This window comes from Saccopteryx leptura, chromosome 9 (assembly GCF_036850995.1).
Source record: "Saccopteryx leptura isolate mSacLep1 chromosome 9, mSacLep1_pri_phased_curated, whole genome shotgun sequence".
NCBI lineage: Eukaryota > Metazoa > Chordata > Mammalia > Chiroptera > Emballonuridae > Saccopteryx > Saccopteryx leptura.
Window position 1 is genome coordinate 35,281,185 of NC_089511.1, and position 13,954 is coordinate 35,295,138.

Sequence of the window (13,954 nt, forward strand, 5' to 3'; positions counted from 1 at the left end):
TTCTAAAATGTACCATATATAACATTGTGCAATATTTGAATTATAAACACGGTCACATTTCGCCATGACAGGAAGGATTGCATTTTAAACGCTAATGAAGTCTCATACCTACAGAAAATTGCATAAATCATAAATCCTAACTGTACAGCAGGATAAAACTTTACCAACTGAGCACACCCAGGTAACCAGCACCCGAAAGGGGACACAGATATGACAACCCCCGGAAACTCTCCCTTCTCTATCCTTCTCTTCCACGGAGCAATCGATATCCTGACTTCTAGCAGCATGAATTAGCTTTGCCTGTTTTTATGCTTTTATATAAATAAAACCCTACAGTGTGTGTTCTTTTCTTTCTGGTTGCTTCTGATCAACATGAAGTAGGTGGGATTTGTCCATGTTGGTGCCTGCCCATGGTTATGAATCTTCCATTCATGTTACAGTGTAATATTTCATTGCATCGACATACTTACTCCATCTTTGTCCCTTACAGCGGCCCAGTGCTCTAACATGTGGATGCACCCTGCTTTATTTACCCCACCTTCTTTCAATGGATCGAGCAGTTTCTATTTGTCCCATCACAAGCAGTGCAGTGGTTACACTCCTGAACACCTTGGTGTGCTTTCACAAAGTCCTAGCTCGTCTTTTTCCTACCTCTGAATCATTAGGCTTATTAAAAAAAAAAAAATCATATAATCTTTTTATGGTGTAAAAAGTCCAATGAAATATATGCAAATGGCCAAAGTACCCTAATTAGCAGAGCAGGGCCACTCCCCCCTTCCCTCCCACCCTCCCTCTGTTTCCTTCCTCCTTCCAGCATCGTCTTCCTCTTCCTCAGCAGAGGCGGCCTCGCAGCAGCTCCGCAGTCTTCTATTGCTCACCCCTCCCACGTCTGGAAATGATTTGACAGCCCCGTGAATTTTATAGGCTCTAAGCCTCCATTAGCTGACCTAATCATTTTCAGAGACCTGAGAGTCAGTGTTATCCATGGTTCTGCCAAACCTTCACCCCTCTCGGAAATTGGAATGGGGAAGATTGCTTCCCTGTGGTCCGTATCCCCCAGAGAGAATGGAGGGGAAAGATCTGGTCAGACCCATTTTCATTAGAGAAAGAGAATTCAGGGGGCCCAAGGGAACTAATAAAAAGGTTGTAAAATGCATTGTTAAATTAAATACAAAAAATTTGTTGAAGGCAGGGTGTGTTACCTATCCTATTGTGGTAAATGGGGGGAAGGATCGTTTGCATTTACTTGAAAACTCGCCCCTCCCCGTACTCTTGAGGCCCTCATATGCATGAAAGTGGTTCTTAAAAGGGATATCAGACACAGCAGAGAGATTGGGGGTGGGGGCGGGGGTGGAGAACGGATGGGGCCAGACCTGGATTTTATATGTTATTCCCTTCTGTACTGTTTCAATTGTCTAGCTCTGGGCATAGTATTTTTCTATTACTGTGTAACAATGTACCACAAACTTAGTGGCTTAAAACAACACACACTTACTATGTCAAAGTTTCTCTGGGTCAGGAGTCTGAGTGGGTGTCTCTGGGTCTCTCTCTGCTTGGGGTCTCACAAGGCTGCTATCATTGTGTTAGCCAGGCTGCGTTCTCATCAGAGGCTCAGCTGCAGACAGACTGACTTCAAAACTCCCGCAGGTTTTGGTAGAATTCTTTCCCTTAAAGCTGTGGCACTCATACTGGCTTGTGTCTTTAAGGCCAACAGGAGAAAGAATCTTTAACTTCAAGGAGAAAGAGTCAGTCTCTCTTTGATACACTTTTGCTTGATTAAGTGAGGCGCACCCAAGACAATCACCCGTTTGATGAACTTGAAATCAATTGATTAAGGACTTTTTTGACATCTGCAAAATCCCTGCACTTGCACCATATTCCATAGGTTAGAAACAGGTCGTGGATGCTTCCTCTTTCTCATCACAGCAGATCGAGGTGAAAAGGAGAACCCCAGGTCAGGGCTTTTCATCTGTGAGCTCTGCCTCGGTATCTGTGTGGGGGAAGTGGACAGACTGACCCGGGCAGCCACGGTCCTGGAGCAGCTCACAGGTCCGACAGACCCCTGTATTCCAAAGCCAGATACACCGTTAGAACCTTTCCAATCAGGAGAAATGAAAATATTGCCATCCACAGTCCAATGGGCCAACACAGAAGAAATTTTGGAAAATGTTTTAAAGGTACGAAAGTGTGAGTTATGAAAAAAAAAAATTTCTTGGACACTAGAAACTTTGGTTTGGGGATCCAGGAACACACTGATCTGGAGATCAAATATGGCCCAAGCATTGGTAGCTATGGCCTGGACTTCTATGTGGTGCTGGGAGGGCCAGGTTTCAGCACTGCAGACAAGAAACGCAGGATAGCTGCGCTGGGGCCAGACACAGAATCTGCAAAGAGGAGGTCGTGTACTGGTTCCAGCCCAAGTGTGACGGGCTCAGCCTTCCTGGCAAATAAATTCCTGTTTCTGTCCAAAAGGCCAATACAATGTTTTTATTGAATGTAGAGGAAGAAGAAGCAGAAGAGGAGGAGGAGGAGGAGGAGGAGGAGGAGGAGGAGGAGGAGGAGGAGGAGAAAAGAGGAGGAGGAAGGGGAGGAGGAAAAGGAGGAGAAAGAAGAAGATGAAGATGAAGAAGAAGAAGAAAAAGAAGAAGAAGAAGGAGGAGGAGGGGAAGGAGGAAAAGGAGGAGGGGGGGAGGAGGTGAAGGAAAGAGGAGGAGGAGGAGAAAAGAGGAGGAGGAGGAGGAAGGGGAGGAGAAAGAGGAGGAGGAGAAAGAAGATGATGATGATGAAGAAGAAGAAGAAGAAGGGGAGGAGGAGGAGGAGGAAGAGGAAGAAGAAAGTCGTCACAGGTTGTGCCACACTCAAGAGGAAGGGTTCACAAAGGTGTGGATGTGGGAGGTGGGGAGAGTCAGGGAGCCACCTTAACTTTGCCTACTACCCACCTATTGTCATGTTTCATTAAGGAATGTTGGTGAGTTACATTAGGAAATGGTTCCTGGTTGTGTTCGGTGTTCTCTATTTTCTGTATGTTTAAAAACTAATCCTGCACTTGCAATGCTCCCCCACCCCACCCTTCTGTGTCTGAACATTTCCTTCCATGCTTGTTATACACTTACACATCAGACAGAACCATAGATACCCAAATGAGATTAAACCATAAGCATTACTCTGCACGTCAGTTTATTCTTCTCACAGGGATAGCCTCCCTGGTGCTTCTCCAATTCCTTCTTCATTGGCAGCTGATACCCCATAGCTTGGATGTTTTGTGACTCAGCCCCACCCCCAGAGAGGGACATTCTGCTTGTGTCCAGGTGGCTTGGCTTATTTGTCTGTTTCTTTTTTTGTTTGTTTGTTTTTGCTTCCACACCATATGATGCAGTACCAGATATCCCTGTAAATATATCCTTACATGCTGGAGCTCTTCCTTCCACAGGATGACTTTTCTGAAGAATTCTGGGCCACATCTGCATGCATGCTTCACGGGGCTGTTTTCAAGATCACCGCAATTTGCACTCTCGTTGGCTCTGATGAATGCACCCATTTCCCCTCACTCTCCAGATTAAGCAACTTGCCAAACCTGAATTCAAATCCTGGTGTCACCAGTTCCTCCTTGGTCATCTGGGATAAATCACTTCATATCTCTGGGCCTCAATTTCCCCATCTGTAAAAGGAGAATAAGGATAGTACCCATCTCACAGGATGGATGTGAGAGTGGAAGGTATGAACACAAGGAAGTGCCCAGCCCAGGGCCCTGCACGTGGTATGGTTCAGTCTGTGGCAACTACTCTGAGGAATAAAAGAGCAGAAGGTGCCTGACCTGTGGTGGTGCAGTGGATAAAGCGTCGACCTGGAAACACTGAGGTTGCCGGTTCAAAACCCTGGCTTGCCTGGTCAAGGCACATATGGGAGTTGATGCTTCCTGCTCCTCCCCCTTCTCTCTCTCTCTCACTTTCTCTCCCCCCCCACCTCTAAAAAAAAAATAAATAAATAAATTACTGTTTTAAAAGAGCAGAAGGTGGTGTATTCCATGGTCAACCCAAAGTAGCATTCCTTGTCATCATTTGCTTTTTCTGAGACCATTTTGTCCTAGCCTGAATAGAAACAATCTGGCAATATCTACCCTGAATTCTCTAAAAGTCAGGTCTCCCACATTGTTAGGGAAAACAACTGTGAGCAACACTCTACACACCACCACCACCACCACCATCACCATCGTCATCCTCATTGTCATGATAACCCCCATCTACTGAGCACTTATATTTGTTGAGAAGCTCCCTTGCAGGAGGATTACTGAAACGGTGTTTCCTTTCTCAGTCCATGAATCAGATAGGAGGAGTTTGACTCGAAGTAGCAGAAATCCAAGTCAAGCCAGTTTATATTATAAAAAAATATGTATTGTCTTGCAAGAAAAGAAGTTTGCTGGCTGAGTGGCTCCAGGAATGGTTAATCAAGAACCCATATTTACCCCCTCTTGCATTTCTTCTAGCCTCAGCATGTTAGACTCTTCCTCAATATCACAAAAGGGTTGCCAGGGTTCCAGCTATCCCTTGCAGACATTGCAATGTACAGTAGAAGAAAGCCAACTGTTGCTTTTTTCTGTGCCTTTTTAAGATCAAGAAAGTCTAAAGGTCAAGAACTATGTACTTTTCACCCAAGTGTCCCTCACTGGTCTAGAGCCAGACAAATGTGCTCACGAGTTAATGAATCCTGTCTCCAACACTTACTCCATGAATTGCTTCACCTCTCTGTAACCCAGGCTTCTCATCTATAAAAGCTGAGAGAAGAGTATCTATTTCAAAAAGTTGTGAAGATTAAATGAGTTACGAATGCCAGTCATCCTCACGAACAGGGAGTTTTAAAGATCCTTACTATTATTGTTGTCCTATTGTTGTTATTATCGCTAGCCTGGGGCAGTGTCTGGCTTAATAAATACCGGAGTTGCCGAGTGATTGACAGGAGGGAACTGTCACATCAGCAGGACCCAAGGAAGGAGAAAGAGGTGTGGGAGAAGTGGGAGTTGACAAGCGGCCAGCACGGGACCACCCAGCACGCAGTTGCAGGCCCAGACTTAGCATTCAGGAGTGACTGATTCTGTGTCCTGCATGAAGACCCTGAGCCGGAGGGGCCCAGCCAGCTGCCCCCAGACCTTCCCAGCCTTTTGTTTTTATCTGGCCGGCCCTCCAGCTAACACTTGGTGTCATTACTCTGCTTAAGACGCTCAGGTGCCAGCTCATTTGTCAATCAGCACCGAGTGTTTCGGTTGTCAGAGACGCTGAGGTCTTTGTGCAGGCACAGCCGCCTTCGCAGCAGAGAGGGCCCCCAGCTGCTCTTCATGGACGGCCCCAGGAGAGTGCGGCTGCTGGGGGCTCACTCAACCCGAGAGGGACAAAGCACTTCCTGAGCCAGGTTCAAGATCCACCCCGGAGTGACTTAAGGATGCTGACTAGGGCCGAGGCCTCAGGATCCACACGGCCCAGGGCCCCGGTGTGCAATTGAGTCCTCTCGTCATACCACTTTAGCCGAGTGACTCAGGACAACTTACTCAATCTCTCCGAGTTTGGATCTTCCTCTTCCAAAATATGAGAGTCGGACCAACTGTTGCTGAGTCTCTCCAGCCTTCAATTCTACAACCAGTTCCCAAAATAAAGAAGGGCAGCCCAGGAAGGGGATGGATGCTTAGGAGGGGTGGAAGACAGGACCTCACTAGCAGCTCTGGCCGTGAGACCTTGGGAAGTCACTTTGCGTGTCTAGGCCTCTGTTTTTCCACATGAAATGAGAATGAGGGAAGGAGAGATTTAAGCAAGGACACAGAAATGCGAACTTGCGGGGAGCAGGCGGGAGCCCGGCGCGTGGCACAGAGCAGTGGTCTCAGAGCCACACGGAGCCTCCGGGAGGAAAGGCAGGGGAAGGCCAGCTCCCGACTTCCATTCAGTCCTGTGTCTCAGTTCACACCACCCTCCCCGCCCCCACCCCGCCCCCAGAAAATAGCCCGAAACTCATGTGGCCAGTTTTGCCATATTGCCAGCTTCCTGTCATTGCTCCTTAAGAAAGAGAAAATTCATGTTGTTTTAGGATTAAGTATGCAGCATGTCAATTACCTCCCCAAACCACAACAGCGGGCACTGCTGAAGAGCTGGCATCAGCACCATGAACACATTGGCCCTGGTGGCTGAGCCCGACTTGGACCCCGGGGAAGATGCAGCTGGTCCAGGCAGCTAGCCACCCCCCCCCCCCCTTGCCAACTGGGCTATTGCTGGAATCTCCAAGAAGGGACGGGGATGGCTTGGCTCAGAGGCCCTGTGAGAATTAGCTCACTGGACTCAATATTTACCTCCTTAAAATGCAAAAGCAACCACAAGCGTGACAAGCATCATTCTTGAGCGCTCACTGTTGGCTAGATTCCTTCAGAGTGCTGCCCAGACTATTGTATTTACTCTTCCTAACAGTCCTATGGGACAGGTGCTATTATTACTCCATCTGACTCAGATGCAACAGCCCGGGTTCGGGAGGTGAGGAGCTTTCCTGGGGTCACACAGCAGCATGGGACAGCCTTGGACTTGACCCCAAAGCCTCAGCTCCTGTGACTTCCATCTTGTGGGCCAAAGGAAGGATAATAGAAAGGTTGTGATAATATCTTGCTTTAAAAAAAAAAAATCAATCCTTTATTTCAGTCAATAATCAAGAGGCAGTTTTTTACCTTTAGTGCTATTCAGAGATACAGTATGTACAACCATGACCATTGTCAATTTCAGAACATTTTTATCATCTCAGAAAGAAGCCCCCTACCCTTTGTCACTACTAAAGATCTGCTTTCTGGCACAATGGATCTCTGCCTATTCTGGACATTTCCTATAAATGCAATCATGCAACATGTGACCTTTGAGTCTAGCTTCTCTCATTTGGTGTAATATTTTCAAGAGTTATCCATATGGTAGCTTCATTCTTTTTTTTATTGCCATGTGGGTCCTGGAAAGAGACGACCCATCTGAACAGCCCCAAATGCCTCCCAGGGCCTGCAGCTGAGTAGAAGCCGCCATCACTGTAGCCCCAGCGACACTGAGGCTGTTTGTTGCCCAGCTGTGAGACACCAGCTTCTTGCCAGAGGTTATGCAGAGGAGCCTATAACATACTTGGCACTTTGGCACTCTTCCCTCTGAGATTGGGACCTATAGCCCTCCTCTTGAGTCTGGATGGGCTTCTCACTGCCTTGACCCACTAAGTACAGCCAAAGTGACACTAGGCCAGTTCCAGCCCTGGCCTTTAAATGGACTAAAGCCCCTCTTCCATCCACAGAAGCCCTGAAGTAGCCAGGAAAAAAGTCCTGCTTCCCTGAAGCCACTGTGCTTGTAGAAGCCCAAGTTGGCCAAGTGGAAAAGGAGAAAGCGAGCTGTTGGGCCCCTCCCAGCTCTTAGACCCAGCTGCTCAACTGAGCCCAGACATCGTGGAGCAGAGACTAACCAATCTTGCTTGGAGATGTAGTAATAATAAGTAATTATTTTAAACCACTAAGCATGGGGGCTATTTGTTACACAGTAATAGCTAAATGTAACAGTGAGTGTCACTGTCTCTGCTACAGTCTGCCTTCTGGACACCAAATACTCCTATGGTTTCCTCCTTCCCACACAAACATGTGTTCAACCCCTCCCTATGCAAGACAACTTGCAAGTCCCACCTAGAATCTGTCCCAGCTCACAGCCAGGATCTTTAGGGGTATGCATAGTGGTCTCTCTGACATATCCAGATGTGGAGGCAGTTGGTGGAGCACCTGAACTAAAGAGTGATATGTTTTCCATCCACCCCTAACTTACAGAGTGGGGACCATGGGGAGGAGGGACAGGAGAACCTCAGTTACGTTCCTGTTCAAGCCACACACCATCACTGGTCTCAGGCACTGCTCCAGTCCATTGGGGCAGCCCTAGACAGTACCACCCTGAAGTGGGAAAGTCGCCCTGACCAGAGCTTCCTGTTGCTCTCTTCTCTAAAGACCCTAAAAGATTCTTCCTTGCTTTTCATCCTCCTGAGCCACCTATGAAGTGGACGTTGAAGATATGTACCACTTTCCCAGCCACCTGTGGAAGGCTGGGAGGACCATGTCTTTCACTGGTAGTACAACTCCCATAAACACCCAGGAGGCTGCTTATCTATTTGACTGCAGCTGATCTCAGGAGCCCAGGAACATGACCATGGAGCATTTCAAGACAGAGCTCAGATATACGTCTCTGCTTTCCCTCTTCCCATCTTCTCTTTCTGGACTGAAGTTGTTGAGCTTTGTTGGGACGATCTCACCGTTAATCTCTGCCAGGAGTCATTTTGCCCAACTGAAATGATTTGCCATCCCATTCGTTTGTACTTGGACCAGAGAAAACTTAATCAGTTAAAGTCAGTTATTAAGGTTTCCTTGGATCTTTGCCTTTCCAAGTTTTTTCAGCTTTGCTTCTCTGTGGCTGGAGTTGAGAAGCATCTGGCTCTCCAGTATTGTGAGACCTTTGATTCCCTTTTACTGTTGCTACAAGTGAGTCGTTTTCTTGAGCTTGTCTCTCTTTTTTTTTTTGCACTTTGCCAAATGGGACTGATCACGTTCCAACTTCTTTCCCTAAAGCTTCAAGTTCATCATGTTAATAAGCTGCATCCAGAGCTCCTGTAGGTTCTACCAAACATTTGTCATTGCATAGGGTAGGTTCCACCTTTCCATGATCCAGTGAGTTACCTTGTCTCCAGCTGATCGCTGAACCTTTTAGGTTTTTGTTAGAGCAACATCCCCATCTGGCACCAATTTCTGTTAGTCTGGATAGGCTAGACCAGGGGTAGTCAACCTTTTTATACCTACCACCCACTTTTGTATCTCTGTTAGTAGTAAAATTTTCTAACCGCCCATCGGTTCCACAGTAATGGTGGTTTATAAAGTAGGAAAGTCACTTTACTTTATAAAATTTATAAAGCAGAGTTACAGCAAGTTAAAGCATATAATAATAATTACTTACCAAGTACTTTATGTTGGATTTTTGCTAAGTTTGGCAGAATTAATCTTTATAGAACAACTTACTCTAGTTAAATCTAACTTTCTATTTATACTTTGGTTGCTCCGCTACCGCTCACCATGAAAGCTGGAATGCCCACTAGTGGGCGGTAGGGACCAGATTGACTACCACTGGGCTAGACGATGTTTTGGGAACAAATTAAATTCCAAATCTTCATGGCTTAACACAACAAAGTTTTATTTCTCACTCACACTCACATCCAGTAAGGGTTTCATGGTACTTCCTATATGACAAAAGGTGAGCTGTTTACTTATTAGAGGTATTAAATATGAGCTGCTTCTAACTATACTGAATTTGCTAAATCTAGAGTCAGCTGGAAAAATCTGGAACCTGCATCCTGGCAGAATGTACTGAATGAGTCAAGCACCGAACGCATGCCACATCAAGAGATGCCTTTTAAAGGTACCTGTGGCCCTGGCTGGTAGGCTCAGTGGTAGAATGTCAGCTCAGCGTGTGGATGTCCCTGCTTCAATCCCCAGTCAGGGCACACAGAGGAAACACTCACCTGCTTCTCCACCCCTTCCCCTCTCATTTAGCTCTCTCTCTCTTCCCCTCCTGCAGCCATGGTTTGAATGGAAAAAATTGACCCTGGGGTGCTGAAGATGGCATCCACCTCAGGCGCTAAGAAGGAGCTTGGTTGCTGAACAACAAAACAGTGCCCTAGATGGGCAGATCATCACCCCTAGTGGGCTTTCTGGGAGAATCTCAGACTGGGAACATGTGGGAATTTATCTCTGCCTCTCTTCCTCTCACAGAATGGAAGGAAGGAAGGAAGGAAGGAAGGAAGGAAGGAAGGAAGGAAGGAAGGAAGGAAGGAAAGGGAGAGAAAGAAAGAAAGAAAGAAAGAAAGAAAGAAAGAAAGAAAGAAAGAAAGAAAGAAAGAAAGAAAGAAAGAAAGAAAGAAAAGAAAAGAAAAGAAAAGAAAAGAAAAGAAAAGAAAAGAAAAGAAAAGAAAAGAAAGAAAAGAAAAGAAAAGAAAAGAAAAGAAAAGAAAGTGACCTGTGGCCTGTGACCTTGTGCTGACTTGAGGGTATCTTCCCTGGCCATGGCTCATCTGACCACATTTGCCACTTAAGCTCACCAGCCAACTCTGGGGGTTGTCCTGGCCCCAAGTCTCCACCTCCCATGTTGGTGAAGACTTGGCACCGGAGGATCAGAACCTGAGACACACAGAGAATGGGAGTGTTTGACACAGAAGCAGAACTCCAAGTCCTTGCTGGAGAGACAGAGGCAGAACATGATCTCACAAACACGTGTAATGCTAGTGGGGCCAACACACTCAGGCCTCTGAGTGCTGTCCAGTCCCTGATTCCATGAGATTGTACTCGGTTCCTGATTTGGATGCTGTGGCCACCACCACTTGGGACTCATCAAGATGCTGACTGTCCACAGGCACGCCCTTCAGCTGAAAGGTGCTGTCTCACCACCCTCTTGAGCAAGGACCCAGTACCGTTGGCCTTCAGTAAGACAGGTCTACCAGGTGCCCAGGCCCAGAGCTTCCCCTGGAACTGCTGAAGTCATGATGGATCTGCATCGCAGCCTCTTCCCTCTGTCTGGTCTTGCGTCCTGCATCCTTCTCAGGTGTTAACCCCAGGTGTACCTCCAGAACACACCGCTGGGGCAAGTCCCAGAAGAGGACCTATAGACTCCTGTATCCCACATTCATTCTTGTATCAAAACTTGGCTTCTTGGGGGTGGGTCAGAAAGCTTCTGATTTTTTCAACCATAAGAACTGAGCTCCCACTGAGGTCAAGAAGAGGATTTCTCCCCTGAGATGCAGGTAGAGCTGGAAGGGACATTTTTAATTGTGATTCAAAGAGTTTAAGGTTCTATAACTTGAGCTGCACCCTTAGCCATACCTTCTGTGATTTAGGTATTCAGAGCCCAGAGCCTTGTCCAAAGGATCTGCTGGAGATCCCAGGGCTTACCAATAGGGCCCACCAGGGCATGTATAATCTGATTCCTACCTACCTTTCCAGTCATGAGAGCACCTTAAACCATTCCCCAGCTCCCAGTCCTCCACGCCACCCCCCCCCCCCCCCCGGCAGTGCATATGCTGTTGCCTCTGCCGGAAACACCCTTCTCCACTTGAACTCCATCCCTTGTTTTAAGATCCATCTCCAGCTCCACTCCTTCTGTAACGTCATGCCCAACACCCCCTATTCCTGCACCACCAATTCTCCTACTATCCTCTCGTCGATCCAGGATTTTCCTCATCTCATTGTTTTGAAAATATTGGTTGCTCCATGCAGCCTTTTATCTGATCCCTAGGACCAGGAAAAATCCCATGACAGCAGGGTTTTAGCATATTCAGCCCAAATCCCAGGGGTCAACACAGGCCTGGCATGAAGTGTTCACCCAATAAAGACTTATTGAACAAATGGATGGAGGGATGGGTGATTTAGGGGATATATGTCCAACCGAATGCTTGGTTAAAGGAATGATGATTGATTGCAGGAAAGAAAGAGGGATAGAGGAACGAGAGGATGGAAAAGGGGGGAGGACAAAATGGAGAGGGAAGGGAAAAAATAGGTGAGAGGGGAGGTAGGAGAGAAGAAAGGAAGAGAGGGAGGGAAGGAAGGGAAGAAGGAAGGAGAAAAAGAAATGGAGAGAGGGAGGAAAGAAGACAGGCTGCCTCTTTATCATTCAAAATAGATTACAATGGTGACCCAGGAGCTATTTTCATAATTTCACAAAACGTAATAGAAATTGTACATGAACCAAAATCAGAGTGACTTTAAGGTCAAGTTTCACTGCTTTTGGCAACAGTCATGCTGATTATCTCATGCTCTGATTGGCTGCCATCAGTGTGTGTGATGAATAAAGAATGAGGAAGTTGTTATCATTTGGTAGCAAAAAAAAAAAGTTTCAAAACTTAAGATCCAAGAGGGTGTCATATTGAGGGGGCCAAGGTTGGGAGCCTCCCTTCCAGTGATTTGCTACAGATACAAACCCAGAGAGATCTGGGATGAAGAGTTTTAAAACGAGGCTGGCATTTTTTTATGTGACCCAAATAAGATATTATCAAATTAACTTTCTTATTTCTGGGCTAGTAATGCACACTGCTTAGAAGTGACTCTAGAGTGAAGTGCATAGGACACAATTTCAAGCTGTGGCCTTGGTCCTGAGGTCACTGTCACCATGGACTGAGCAGGCACTGGAAAACGCTGGAGCCCTGTGCACAGCTGGGCTCAGTCTGTAAAGAAGCACAGTGGGGACTGCGATGTGAGAGAATGCAGAAGGATGGCAACACTGCTCTGTGTGTGTGAGTCCTCTCTGAAGCTTCCCAATATGTTCTTGAATGCCTCTCCTGATGGGGAACTCACTATGGTACAAACAGGTATTGGACAGACAGTTCTGACTGCTAGGAAAAGGGGAAGGGCCTATCACTATTTTTGTTGCTTTTTAAACCTTGTCTTATCCAGTTTTTCCAACAGCCCCATGACATTCTCATATTTAAGCAACTGATAGACCAAGGGGCTCATAGAAGCTAAATGACCACCTTAATAGGGGAGCCAAATTCAAACCCAGAGGAGCCCAGCTCCAAAGCTGAGCCCTCTTACAACCCCACGCCTCCCCAACAGCAGAGCTGAGTCTCATCAGTTAAGAGCTTTACCTGCTTTAAGCAGATAGCCATTTCTGGTCTGGGGAGGAGGGAATGGAAGGCATGTCCACTTGCCCTGTGCCTGACCCCATTGCCAGGACACATCATTGGCTGCCAGCAAGCCATTCTCAGTCCAAGTTTGCTCTGTTCCCGTCCCCAGGTTAGAACATTTTCATTGCAGGGGGTTTGGGTTTTGTGAATTTTGTTTAGTTCGAGAGCAGTGACAGAGGGGGATCCTTGTGTGCTCAGAGGGGTAAACATCAATTTATCTAAAAACTCTGGGGAAATGTTTCATTTCTCAACAATGCTGGGTTAAGGACGCTTTCAATACACATGTAGGCGTAAAAATACCAGAGATGACACTTCAGTGAGTTATGTCATCCTCTATCCTCCACACACCACCAGGAAGGGACATGCATGCTACACCAACACAAGTGGCACAGCTCAGGGCACTCAGGGGAACAGCTTCTCTTCACCTTCACAACGGCCTGGACCAGCTCCATTTTTAAATGAGGAAACCGAAGCTTAGAAGCCCAGGTTAATTTTCCAAAGTGGAGAAATCGGATGGGTCCCCTCAAGCCTCTGGTCACACTTAGTAACAACTTGTTGACCAAAATGGAATGTAAGCCCAAACCAAAATCAAAACAAGAACAAACAGAATGAAAAGGTATGAGGTGAAATGTTAATTGATTATATATAATCTATAATATATAATATAATCTACGGTATAATTTTATAACTTAACATTATGTCGTTTTTATAACTTTTTAAAACTTATTTTTGATCACTAACATTTAAAAAATTTAGTGTGTATGTGCAGACACCCCCCCGCCACACACACACACACACACACACACACACACACACATGCACACACAGAAATCACTTATTGACTCACCACACACTTGGCTGAACTCGCTGGTCCAGGGAGCGCTCAGAATCCGGAACATGTTTTCTGCACCAGCAGTGACCCAGGCATTGAAACAGGACACTGAGCCTCATTAGTGAGTTTGGACCTGCAATGTCTCTAGTGAAAAAATATTCCCACTTATCAGCAGATGGAATTTCCTGAAGGGACATGAGCGTCATGTTGGAAGCATGACTGGCTCCAAGGGGACAAGTCTAGGCGGCACTCTCCCCAGAAACACCATGGTTGGTGACGGGGTCTCTGCCCTGGGGCTGATACAATGGTGGGTTCTCTCACAGTTCTGGAGCACAGAAGTCCAAAATCCAGGTATTGGCAGGGCTGCCTTTCTCTGGAGGCTCTAGGGGAGGATCCTTCATGCTTCTTCCAGCCCCTAGTGGCCTTAGGTGT

The 13,954-nt window shown here is 46.6% G+C and overlaps 1 pseudogene; it reads left to right on the top strand.

The window, feature by feature from the left end:
* The first annotated feature begins 372 nt into the window (after positions 1 to 372).
* LOC136381460 (large ribosomal subunit protein uL5-like) lies at positions 373 to 2,451 on the top strand (annotated as a pseudogene).
* Positions 2,452 to 13,954: the final 11,503 nt, after the last annotated feature.